The sequence below is a fragment of the Pseudophryne corroboree genome, unplaced genomic scaffold, assembly GCF_028390025.1.
Source record: "Pseudophryne corroboree isolate aPseCor3 unplaced genomic scaffold, aPseCor3.hap2 scaffold_142, whole genome shotgun sequence".
NCBI classification, from domain to species: domain Eukaryota; kingdom Metazoa; phylum Chordata; class Amphibia; order Anura; family Myobatrachidae; genus Pseudophryne; species Pseudophryne corroboree.
The window spans coordinates 524,127-530,126 of NW_026968046.1; the positions used below are offsets into that span (position 1 = coordinate 524,127).

The 6,000-nt window shown below is 43.0% G+C and overlaps 4 non-coding genes across 4 annotated transcripts; all 4 read right to left on the reverse strand.

Annotated features, from left to right (window-relative positions):
- Positions 1-1,900: 1,900 nt before the first annotated feature.
- LOC134996360 (U1 spliceosomal RNA) lies at positions 1,901-2,064 on the reverse strand. The gene has a single exon (XR_010199060.1). It is a non-coding gene; the product is annotated as a U1 spliceosomal RNA (small nuclear RNA).
- Positions 2,065-2,214: 150 nt separating this feature from the next.
- On the reverse strand, positions 2,215-2,378 carry LOC134996233 (U1 spliceosomal RNA). The gene has a single exon (XR_010198938.1). It is a non-coding gene; the product is annotated as a U1 spliceosomal RNA (small nuclear RNA).
- Positions 2,379-3,052: 674 nt separating this feature from the next.
- On the reverse strand, positions 3,053-3,215 carry LOC134996496 (U1 spliceosomal RNA). Its single transcript, XR_010199186.1, has one exon. It is a non-coding gene; the product is annotated as a U1 spliceosomal RNA (small nuclear RNA).
- Positions 3,216-3,367: 152 nt separating this feature from the next.
- On the reverse strand, positions 3,368-3,531 carry LOC134996125 (U1 spliceosomal RNA). The gene has a single exon (XR_010198832.1). It is a non-coding gene; the product is annotated as a U1 spliceosomal RNA (small nuclear RNA).
- Between the last annotated feature and the right edge of the window lie 2,469 nt (positions 3,532-6,000).

Sequence of the window (6,000 nt, forward strand, 5' to 3'; positions counted from 1 at the left end):
ACCCCTGTTATGGTGTAGGGTACCTGGCCTTCTCTGATGTAATCAGAGTTAGATTTGATTCAGTGATTTTATAAAAACAGCTAGGAAGCACAATTTAGCAGTGGTTTGCAGAGAAAAAGAAATATGCTGGCAAAAAAATCAAATTGAGTGATTAAACAGCTCTTCATTTTCTGGCTTTATTTTTATGCTAACAAATTTGTTCTCTGAAAAGTGTCCACAAAGCCAAGTATCTGATTAACATCTTTGTAGGGATGGTTTTTCACCTATTACTAAATTAAACTTGCTTCATTGGAAAGGCAGCAAGATGCATCCTCATTTCAATATCTACTGAAATAATACAGGTTGACACCAGGAAACATTAACGCCACTGCATCCTTGCTGCTTTCTCATGTGGAAGTCTGTTTAATGTGAAAACAAGGTGATATCTAATTAGCACACAGGTAAGGAATTAAGAAAATCTTTATTTAAGGGTGAAGATGTTTCTCACAAAATCGTTGCCCCAATGCATCATTGAAATTCAAGCTGGAAAGATGATTTTAATATATCACTTGTACATTTTGTATTGCTCTTCTGGTGACAATGTAGTTTGTTTTTGTCAATTACCATTTTAATAATAGGGTAAAGAAAATTAAGTGGATTTTTGAAAGAAAACAATACTGTCAATATACTATTAAAACAAATTAAAATGGTAAAAGTTATTGTACTTTAAGTAAAAATAAAAGAGCAAAAATATCAATCCCAGTTTTGGATTACTTTAATTAACAAAAAAAAATGCATATAGCAGAGGATAGTTTCAATCTGCCTACCTCTGGGTTAAGGGGCCCAGCATGCTTCCATTGCAGTACTCTGCTGCACATGTAAGTGCAAGAGTTCCTGAAGCACTCACTCATCATGGGAAAGTACCAATGCGTTTCTTCATTGGTTGATGGAAGAAACATCTTACAAAAACTCTCCAGATTATTGACTTTTTAAAGTTTTCTAGGAAACGTTCTAGATGAATGCTTATTAACCTTTGTCAGTATGTACTTTTGCAAAGTGTCTCGGTGGTGCAATCGGTTAGTGTGTTTGGTTATTAACCAAAGGGTTGGTGGTTCAATCCCACCCAGGGATGTTATTGACCTTGTCATCAGATTTTGGTGATCTTTAAGTAGACAAGTCAAAATTTCAAACCCCCTCTTATGGTGTAGGGTACCTGGCCTTCTCTGATGTAATCAGAGTTAGATTTGATTAAGTGATTTTATAAAAGAACAGCTAGGAAGCACAACTTAGCAGTGGGTTGCAGAGAAAAAGAAATACGCTTGCAGAAAAATCCAATTGAGTGATTAAACAGCTCTTCATTTTCTGGCTTTATTTTTATGCTAACTAATTTGTTCTCTGAAAAGTGTCCACAAAGCCAAGTATCTGATTAACACCTTTGTAGGGATGGTTTTTCACCTATTACTAAATTAAACTTGCTTCATTGGAAAGGCAGCAAGTGATGTCATCCAAGCAGTGGGTCAAAGTTGGCTTCAACCCTCGTCTGCTTATGAAAAGAGAAAAGGGATATGCAGGGCATGGCGGCCTTTTGCGACGCTTGGATGACCCCTAGTTCGCATTAAACACCCCCACCCTCCTTCGGTGTGGGGCTCATGTTGGCCATGCCCCAGCCCCTGAAGCATTCAAGCTGATTTCTTGCAGCAGCTGGGTACTGTAACAGCTCCAGAGCTGCTCTGTAAGGCAAGTAAAAGGGTGTGGGCCCTGCAGCACTACCTGTAGTTTGCATTGTGCATTGGAAGGCACAAAGTAAGCAGACGGGAGGAGAAGTCAGGATAGTGCACAAGGTTATAGAAGGGAGGGGCTCAAGAAAAGAGAAGTGGAAACAGACAGCATACTAGGCTGGAGAGAGACCTGAGACAAAGAGATCTGAATTATACGAGAGCCGTCCAGGGGAAACACAAATTATGCAGTCAAGTTTCCCACATTTGGGGAAATCGCAAGGGGCAGCACACCCAGAGTGCAATGGGTGAGCCTTGCCCTGGGAGAAGCACCTTCATGATCGTAGTATCTCACCTGGCAGGTTAGTAGGAGTTGGGCTAGAGCTGGGGAGGGTCGCTGCTCGGGCACTACCTTTCAAGTGAAGGAGATCCAACTGAGGCAGCACAAGGGAACTCTCAAAAGAAGAACAAGGCTAGAGGAAGATCTGAGACAAAGAAATCTGACTTTACCAGAGCTGACCAGAGGAAAGCACAAACACAGTCCACCACTACCACAAATAATGCAGTCGAGTTTCCCACATTTGGGGAAATCACAGGGGTCAGCATACCCAGAATGCAATGAATGAACCTCACCCTGGGAAAACAATCTTCATGACAATAGTATCTCCTATGCAAAATAAGTATGATTTGGGATAGGGCTGGGGAGGGCCGCTGCTCAGGCACATCTCTGTCAAGTAAAGGAGATTCAACTGAGGCAGCACAAGGGAACTCTCATCTGGGGACAACAACTGCAGGGAGAACACATATTTTCAGATGAACATGGGGTGGCAGAAGGCTGCCTAATACTGAAGCACCCCCAAACAACAAACCAAATGCAACAACTAGTGCAAGCATTCCTGGGGGATGGCCTGCAGCAGATGGATTTGAATATGGTGATGTCATCCAAGCAGTGGGTCAAAGTTGGCTTCAACCCTTGTCTGCATATGAAAAGAGAAAAGGAGCGTGCAGGGCATGGAGGCCTTTTGTGGTGCTTGGATGACCCCTAGTTCGCATTAAGCACCCCCACCCTCCTTCGGTGTGGGGCTCATGTTGGCCATTCCCCAGCCCCTGAAGCATTCAAGCTGATTTCTTGCAGCAGCTGGGCACTGTAACAGCTCCAGAGCTGCTCTGTAAAGCAAGTAAAAGGGTGTGGGCCCTGCAGCACTACCCGTAGTTTGCATTGTGCATTGGGAGGCACAAAGTAAGCAGACGGGAGGAGAAGTCAGGATAGTGCACAAGGGTATAGAAGGGAGGGGCTCAAGAAAAAAGAAGTGGAACCAGACAGCAAACTAGGCTGGAGAGAGACCTGAGACAAAGAGATCTGAATTACATGAGAGCCGACCAGGGAAAACTCAAATTATGCAGTCAAGTTTCCCACATTTGGGGAAATCGCAGGGGCAGCACACCCAGAGTGCAATGGGTGAGCCTTGCCCTGGGAGAAGCAACTTCATGATCATAGTATCTCACCTGGCAGGTAAGTAGGAGTTGGGCTAGAGCTGGGGAGGGTCGCTGCTCGGGCACCCCCCTGTCAAGTGAAGGAGATCCAACTGAGGCAGCACAAGGGAACTCTCGAAAGAAGAACAAGGCTAGAGGAAGATCTGAGACAAAGAAATCTGAATTTTACCAGAGCTGACCAGAGGAAAGCACAAATACAGTCCCCCACTACCACAAATAATGCAGTCGAGTTTCCCACATTTGGGGAAATCACAGGGGTCAGCATACCCAGAATGCAATGAATGAACCTAACCCTGGGAGAACAATCTTCATGACCATGGTATCTCCTATGCAAAATAAGTATGATTTGGGATAGGGCTGGGGAGGGCCGTTGCTCAGGCACATCTCTGTCAAGTAAGTTGCATTTGATTTGTTGTTTGGGGGTGCTTCAGTATTAGGCAGCCTTCTGCCCTACCATGTTCATCTGAAAATATGTGTTCTCCCTGCAGTTGTTGTCCCCAGATGAGAGTTCCCTTGTGCTGCCTCAGTTGAATCTCCTTTTGGAGAAGACCTCAATAAGATTGTAGCTGATCTGGCTACTGCTAAAACAGCTTGCCTACCTAGTATGACTCCTACCACGCAGAAGGCTAAAAGTACTTTTCTTGGCCCTTTCATCCTCCAGGTAAAGCGTACCCAAGGTCAGGCATACCCAAAGCAAGCTCATGTTTCCAGACCTGCCAAGCCCAGACTGAAGCAATCCTGGGCTGCCCATCAACCTGCTTCCAAAATGGACAAGCCTGCCGCATGACGGTGCAGGCCTCCCTCTGGGGGATCCCAGGGTGGGGGGCCCGACTTCTAGGTTTGGCAAAGAAAGGTATAATTCTAAGCTAGAGAATTCTGTTTGGAGCTCACCTTGTACTTTGTGAAGAAATAATCAGCATTGTGGCTGAGCAGATACATGTAGTGTGTGGCTGCAAACTGCATGGATCTGCTGCGTTGTAATGCTGATTCTTTTTTTTTGCAAAGTACCAATAGCTTCATATAATGTTCACAATTTTTATGCAGGATCAAATAGCTCAATAGGTAGGGTGTTTGATTAGAATTCAACAGGTTATAGGTTTGAATCCTGGGTATGGTAGTTTGAGATGTGTTATTTAATAAAGTATGTTGTTCTGACTGCCGGCATCCTATCACCTGGGATATCATACTAAATAAATGGAGTTGATCAAATTTTTTTTTTTTTTTTAACTAGGGACAATTTCCAGATACTTCCCTTTATAACTGAGATTGCCCCCTGGAACTTCACATCAGTTGACAACTATGCATGAGTGGGCAGTGCTTGCCCTGGATCTGTCCACCCATTTATGTGCCGCCATAAAATAAAGCATGACTAACAGTTATCCTGGGCGTACACTACACAATTATCTGTCAGGCTATCTATCCAGTCTGGATGGTTGGAATGAAAATCTGGTAATGTATAGGAGCAAATGTCAATTAACCATTTGCTCCCAAACACTAGAAAAGTGGTCAAAAATGGTCATTACACAAATTGGTTAAACCCAAAATTTAACCAATTTGTTTAGGGGACCATTTTTGTCCATTTTTTAGTGTTTGAGAGTAAATCGTTGATGGTCATTTGCTCACATAGATAACCGGATTTCTATTCCAACCAGCCAGTGTTGGAGAGATGGTCTGCCAGATTACATAATGCATACCAGAGCCATAACTAGACTTTTTGGTGCCCTGTGACAGAGAATTATATGCCCTCCCCCCCATTTTTGCAATATGGACAAAAGGCGCATGCCTTGTGGGGAAGGGGCATAACAAGATTGGTCTCAGAGAAAGCACATGAGATATGAAGATATATCTAGTATACTTGACACTCAATGGTTTGTGGTATTGCAGGGGTGCCCTCCTTAAATGCATATACAGTCACACATGGCATGTTTGTGTAAATGGCATATCAGCAGTCAGCACTAACTGGTGACATGCCATTTGTACAAGTAAGCCATGTGTGACTAATATATAAACATACTTTATTAAATAACACCTCAAACTATCATACCCAGGATTCAAACCTAAAACCTGTTAAATTCTAATCAAACACCCTACCCATTGAGCTACTTGATCCTGCATCTATTCTAACCTCCAAAAACAGATTCAGTTGCATTTTCCAGCGTGTTTTGTTTGCGCCTTTGCAAATGTCTTACATCGACAAACTTATTTAGTACTATTTTGCAAATAGGGTTACATTGTTGCAACATTGTGTTCCCTAATTGCTTGATTTTTTAAATGCAAAAATTGATAAAGACACCTGATAATTGCTCTGTGGAGTCTTCTTTTGTGTCTACTTCTTATCTACATTTAATTCCCTACCTATAATCAAGGCATTTTTAAATGCTGGGTGCTGCCAGGACGTGAGGCCTACCTAGTCTTTAGATCTGAATTTGAATGTACTTGTGAACTAACTTAATTTCCTACTTCTAAATTCATTCCTAAATTCACTACTTACATTAATCCTGTAGTTGGGCATTTTGAGCCTTCAATTGTGGGCATTGTTTTGTGTCCAGACCAGCAGCTGGTGGTGTGCATTTGCTGGAAAGGCATCGAAGACCTCCGATATGCTGCATCTCCTGATGTGTGTCTGCCTCAAGTGGCTGTCAGCAAATGCATGCTAGACACCCCATTCCAAGCTGATTGTGACATCACGGAACATGCATCATAGAACAGGCATGCTAGAACATGGGTCTTCAACCTGCGACCCTCCAGCTGCTGTGGAACTACATATCCCAGCATGCCCTGCCTCAGTTTTAGCATACCTTAAAAGCAAAAC